The sequence below is a fragment of the Dromiciops gliroides genome, chromosome 3, assembly GCF_019393635.1.
Source record: "Dromiciops gliroides isolate mDroGli1 chromosome 3, mDroGli1.pri, whole genome shotgun sequence".
NCBI lineage: Eukaryota > Metazoa > Chordata > Mammalia > Microbiotheria > Microbiotheriidae > Dromiciops > Dromiciops gliroides.
The window spans coordinates 165,986,733-165,993,738 of record NC_057863.1 but is presented as its reverse complement, the minus strand read 5'-3'; positions in this window follow the sequence as shown (position 1 = coordinate 165,993,738).

Below are 7,006 nucleotides of genomic sequence, written 5' to 3'. Positions count from 1 at the left end.
TTGTTTTTTCAGAGAGATATCCAACATATGACCCTATAATTGGAAATCACCCATCTAAACAATATGCTTCCTGCCTCTTTGCCAGCCTTATGAGTCAGAAACTTGCCATCCAATTTCTCCAGCTGGCGTGGCAACCTCTAATATACTCCCACCACCAGGTTGCCTTTGTTCTCCTTCCTTTGATCCTCACCCAAATGCTTTCTACCACACCTTTCCCCTTATATTTGCAGATTTCTAACCAGGTGAAAAATATTATCAATATTTTGAAAGAAAACATAATTTTATTGTTATTCATTGGATAGAGTGAAAAGATCACAGAACTTAGAATCAGAAGACCTATACTAACTTAATGCTTGGGTTAATCTTTGGGACCTTGACTCATTTAACTTCTCTGTTCCTTAATTTCCTTATATGTAAAATGAAGATAATAGTATTTGCACTACCTGTCTAACATGGTATATAAATTCTTGTTATTGTTACTTCATTTGTAATCTAGATATTTAAATTGATCTTGTTCTTCTAGTTTAATATGCAAATTTCACATTTTCAATCAACATACAAATAGAACACAATCTTCAGTTTCCCTGTAGTCTAATAGTTTTATGAATTATTGAACTTTTTCTAATAATCAAATAGTATCAGGAAACATATATTCCTATGTAAGTCTATTTTATTGAAAACAACATTGATTAAATAACAAATCAATAATTTTAGTAAAATTCAGGTTGAAAAAGTGAAAATTATTTTTCCCTTACTACATACCAATAGCACAGAAAAACAGTGTTCACATTATATTGTACTGAAAATGTGATAAATTTTACAAATAGAACATATTGTCATGCTTTAGTAACTTAATAGTGTTCACATTGAAAGCAATTCAATTGATGTTAAATGCAATATTAATAAGAAAATATTTTAATAATCTATATAATCTCAAAAATGTTATGAACTCATTAGCAAGTTACTGTAAGGCATAGTGCTTTGGAGTTCAATTCAGGAATAGCAGACTTAGAAACTTACTGGTTGTGTGACTTTCTTAGCCTCAGTTTCATCTGTCAAATGGGACTAATAATAGAATCTATCTCAATCAAATGAAGATCTCATGAGATAACATATAAAACACTTTGAAAATGTTGAATATTATATAAATAAAAGTAGTATATGACAAAAACACTTTATCTTCATCATCATTTTTATGAAAATCAACTTCATGAAAATTCAATAAACTCATGTCCAAATTGGCAGCATCAAATTCTGTGCCTTACTGATTTCTACTACACTCATGTTGATTAGAAGTCTTCATGAGGCTGGTCATATTTAGGTGTCATCTAAATAATAAATAGGCCATCTCTTTATCCTATAATCATTTTCATAATATTGACTCAGTGTTCATGCATGTTCATAATTACTAAAGGATAAAGTGGTAAGGCTCTCTTTATGGAGTTCGATTGGTGAATGCAGATGCTTGTATTCAAAGGGCCTAGCCTAATATCTGAGTCAATATGTTCAAACACACTGCTGACATTCAGTCATTTCATTAGGGGAACAGAATCCTGCTGCATTCTCACTAATTGTTTTAGGAATTCTATTGCTGCTGAATATTCAGTACATTCCCGTTGTCAAGATAGGACATGAATGGCACTTCTTTTAGGTATAATTTTTATTAAAATGAAAGAAAATTTAAGGAACTTTCAATATGGCTACATTGTTAAAGGTGCTTTCACTCTATGAAGCATGTAGCCATTTTATCTGATTAGAATTATAGTATAAGGAAATATGTTTTCAAATCTTTGCAATTCCCTACCTGCAGACAAAATAAGGGTACCAGAATATTGTCTTTGCATTTTTCTTTATATTTTGAAAATGGTTTTCATATATGTTTCATTTAATCCTTATGATGGTTCTGCGAGTGAGTTAGATAGAATAGCTATTATCCCCATTTTAAAGATAAGGAAAGTAAGACTCAGAGAGGATAAATGACTTATTGGCTTCAGCTTTTGAAGTATAGTTCTAGAACTTGGATCAGACTCCAGGGATTCTGATTTCTATTCTAGTGAGTATTCCTATCATACCATACTTCTGATGATCCTGTATCTATTATATGTGCATCACATATCATGTCAAATTTATCATTTTAAAAAGTCTTTCATGTTTTGATTTAGCCATTTACCATAAAAATCTTATGTCTAGCCACCTTTCAGAAGGTAGCCTATAGCATTACAAACTCATCTTCTGGGCAATGAAGGGTCAGTAACTCAAGTTTTACTATCACCTCCTAAGGTTACTTTTTTGTTGTTGTTGTTTGAAGAAAAGGAAATAATGAGCTGCAGCTGCTCCATCAGGTTGACTGGCAAGTAATTTTTAAACTTCATCCTAATTAGATCAATAAAAGCTAATCCATATGAGAGTATAAATAAGGCTTGCCAATTACACACTTAATTTAGGGAGAAGTAGTGCTATTCACAATAAGTGGAACTATTATGACTATTCCATTGCTGTTTTCCAATGTTTCCCTGGATCATTGAACTGCAGATGTAACCAGTTAGAAATGAATGGAGGAGGGGTGGTGGTGGAGATGAAGGAGTATAGACAGAGATTGGAGACTATGCAACCATTGGACAGTATTGATGTCTGCTCAGTACATTTGGATTGATTGGAGAAGAAAAAAATATATAAAAGGTCCCATAATTGCAAAGCAATTGTTGTATGTGCCTATGTAAGCAGAAGGAAGTCTTAGACAATTAGAGCTAGCCATGTTAAAATCACTTAAAATCATTCCACTCTGACATCTTTGGCAAGATCAAGAAAAAAAGCAAGAAAGTAATCTATGTTCAGTGACTGTTTTACACAGGTAGAATACAGGTCAATTCCCCATCATGGGCAATAATTAGTCTCTTCAGTTACAAAAAAAAAAAAAGAAAGAAAGAAAGAAAAGAAGCAAAGCAAAACAAAACAAAACAAAAAAACCTGCCTTTAATGATCTGAAAGGGAAATATCCACCTTCTGCTAACTCAGAGTCACTTTCGATTGGCCAAAGATCAATTTAGCTCTTTGTGTTACTGCACATAATCCCCAATTACAACATATCTGTTGCTGTTAAGAATAGAAGTAAATCCTTACCTCTTCAAGAGAATGGATAAGATTCTTATATTCTCATTAAAATTAGATTGCATATTACATTTTTACTATATAACAGCCCCAACTCCTGAGAATTTCATTCATAGATCATCTTTGCTTGCATCATTTCCAGAATTTTTAAAATTTTAATATTTGATATTATAAAGAGAAATGAAATAAAAAGGTTTCATTGCTTGTTTGATTTGAATTGTATACATTTCTGGGTTGGTAAAACTGAGTGATCCAGTTGTATATTACTGAGTTTTAAAATTCACTTTATAAAAGACATCATTCTAATAATTTAAAGATTTTGTGAAACTCATCTTTTTAAAATGTTGGAGACATAGTTATTTTAAATGAAAATAAATTTTAGTGGTCATTTTCATTGTTTCAAATACCAAGTAGACATTATTTATAGGAATGTGTCAATGTGACACCACATCCATGTTTTGTAGTCATAGCTGATATGTCTTAACCATTGTTTGTGCCTGAAGATCTGACTATTTTATCAGTCCCTACATTCCCAACTCTTCCTACTACCAATGACTCTGCAGGCTCAGAGCTATCATTGCACTGTGACCTATTCACTAACCCTCCTGTTGTAACATTCAGCATCAGCATAACCAGCTCATTCCTCTCAGGGCAGAGAGACAGCTGAGAGGCAATTATTCAATTTCATAGCATGGTCTACTATGACATTTACCTTGAACTCATCTCTTATACCACTTTGAAGCTCTGATTAATCTGGAAACATTTTTTTTAAATATACTGAGCTGAACTCTTTTAAAAAGAGGTTGGAAAAGACATTAAAATATGGAGAGAAAAATATTTCAATCAGAGCAGGGAAGGAGGAAATCACTTTTACATGTAAAAGGGAATAAAGGGGTAGCTCTAAGTGAGATTTTTGCATCCTATTAGTTATGAAGGGCAAGGTACATTGTTAAATAACCAGGTACATAGAAATTATCTCCAAGTGATACTCAGCACTTTTCTATAATGTCCCAAAAAGGTTTATAAAATAATACCATTTAAGGCTGTTACAGCGGGCTTTAGGAATTCAGTCTCCTTCCCAGAACTCTGAAATGCACATAGGCCTATTTGTAGAATCTTTTCTTATCTGGGTATTGAGGGAACACACTTTTCTCCATGGGAAAAGATTGGTGGGATAAGAAAAGATATTTGAAATAAGGGAGGGGAAGAGACTGACCAGAATCTCATTAGCCACTGTCAACATATACTGTTAGAAAGATGTGTGTGAAAATGCTTCCCTTCAGTTTAAATTGTTTTTTTGTGAATGACTAAATAATTGCTGACCATTATTAACATATAATAGATAGTACTTCAAAATAATCCACAACCATCCCCTATTACATTCTTACATATAACCAATTTTACAGTCAGCAGGTGATGTGCATACAGCTTTGAGTCTGGCATGCTTTAACTGTCAGAAGGCACTTTTAATCATACTGTGGGAAGGGCCATTTTCATCATTTAATCAGGTAGTTGCATGCATTTGCCCCTTGGATACACACAGGCAAACTCAATTCAGAACTTCAAAGAGAAACTTTCTAAAGGACATTTGTTTTATGGAAATAGAGTAAGAATGAACTGTATTCAAAGGGTGAGGAAAGCTATGCACAGGAGACCTAGATTTTATTGTGGTTTAGCTCATGGGACAAATATGTTTAGTGGTTTCAGTCTACTTCCTTAGAAAAATGGCCACATTAGAAAATGACCACCCAGGTTAGCCTAGTCAGGCATAACATTACATCCCAGAGAATACACCCTTCTTTTTGGGGACCTGACTTCAACAGCCACCTTTCCTATCAGTAGCAATAATTTGTTTCCAGAATTCTGATCCTGTGGGAGCAGGTATAGGTAAAATTTAGAGCCAATGGCCTTTGAATCTAAGAAACAATAAGGCTGTATGAACCCATTCATGGTAATGCAGGACAATTTATAACCTCTCTTTCAGATCATGTATGGAGTCAGTTAGCCATGAGGACAACAGACTGAATGCACCGACATTCTTGAGTGAGAACCACAAATTACTTTAGACAGTCCAGAATTGTAAACTGGCTCTGTGCCAGGACTCAGAGAAGTTGAACATTAAAAATAAGATGTCCTGTCAGATCAAGATGAAGCCTTTTCCCCAAACATCTTAGTATTTTCAAAGGCTTTGCAATTATAAATCCAAGTCATAACTCTGTAAAATGGATTACAGACCTATTTTTAACAGCTAACCAGTTCCAGTGTCTCATTTAAGATGACCAAGAAAAAGCTGTGATTTGAGATGAAGTTTTATTTTAAATTATTTTATTTTATTTTTGCACCTCATTTTCCTTTTTTTTTCCTATTGACAAAGACTGCTGGTAAAAGATGACTTTGCAAGAGCCTAGAATATAGGTCTGAAGCATCCCAAGTCATTTGAATCATGTGTTTTTGGAGACATAGCTTCCCTGAGTATCTTCTTACAGCTTAAACATCAGGAAAAGGTCCTATAAATTTGGCCCTAAAAGTTAATATTAAAACTTCTGAGTAAGATCATGTAATTGCTTCAAGCTACAATGATGAGTTCATTTACTATTAATTAAAGGATGATGACTTTTTATGGAGTTGAACTTTTGGCGAATTTCAACAATATAGTTAAATTTACAACTGGCCACTAAGCAAGGAAATAACATCACTGTTTAATCATCTATTCCATGTAAGGGCTGGTTTTATACCCTATTCCAAATACGGTCCAGACATGTCATTCCTTCTTTTATACCATTCATTTTTTTTTCCACCTAAGTGGAAATAATCCTCCTCTTTCAATAAGCTAAATTCCATTATACTGTCCAAGATACTGTTCCCATTGTTTTGTTATTCTGGGAAATTTTCTTTTTTCAAATACAGCTTTGCTATGTGCTACTTTTTATTTAGATTTCAGATATAATTTTGTTATAGAGATTATGTTCTCAATGGTACTAGAATTATTAAAGAGAATTTTCTAAAATATTCCTTTTCCACACAATTTAGAGAGTTGGTAAAATAATGAGTAAATGATTTCAGGTGTATTAAAAGGTATTGTGGCCTTTTGTTGCACCCTAGCTGGCAGGCATCTTAATTTGCTTCAATCTTGTTGGTCTGGGTAGGTCTAGAGAAGTCTTTAGTTTAGTTGTTACATAAACATCCCAATGTAGATGAAGATTAAAATCACACCTTGTATTGATATCAAATCATATTTCAACAAATATCAGTTCTTATATTCAGACCCTTTAGTTTCATGTATAAATGTCTTATTGAAATGTTTTTATTGATTTGGTTGGTGTATATTAGAGACTTCCAAGTGATACCTTGAATAGAGCTGTGGATTTGGAGTTAGGAAAACCTGGTTTCTGATCCATACTCAGATATTTATCAGCTCTGTAATACTGAGCAATTCACTTAACCTCTGTGAGTCTCAATTTCCTAATATGCAAAGTGGAGATAATAATAACACGCACATCTGGGTATTGTTGTAAGAATAAAGAGAAAATATAAAGTACATTGTAAAACCTACTGCTACATAAATGCTAGCTGTTTTATTTTGAAGACAGCTAGTTCTCCAGTTCTTATCAATGCCACAGTAACAATTAAAAGTCATCCTCATCTTCTGAAAACAAGAAAATTTCTTCCTAAGTTCTACATGAAAAGAAGGAATCCTAATTGGTTTGTTCTAAGTTGCTTATGTCAAAGGGCTGTAAAGACATATTACCATATGTAAGATGATCAGTGTCTGACTTTTTGGGGTGAGAGAGAAAAGCTATGGGAGTCTGGGAAAAGATACATATTTGGAGGAGTTGTTACAGAAATCTGAAATAAAACCATTTTAAACATTGCTTTTAACTACTATGATGTGGACACA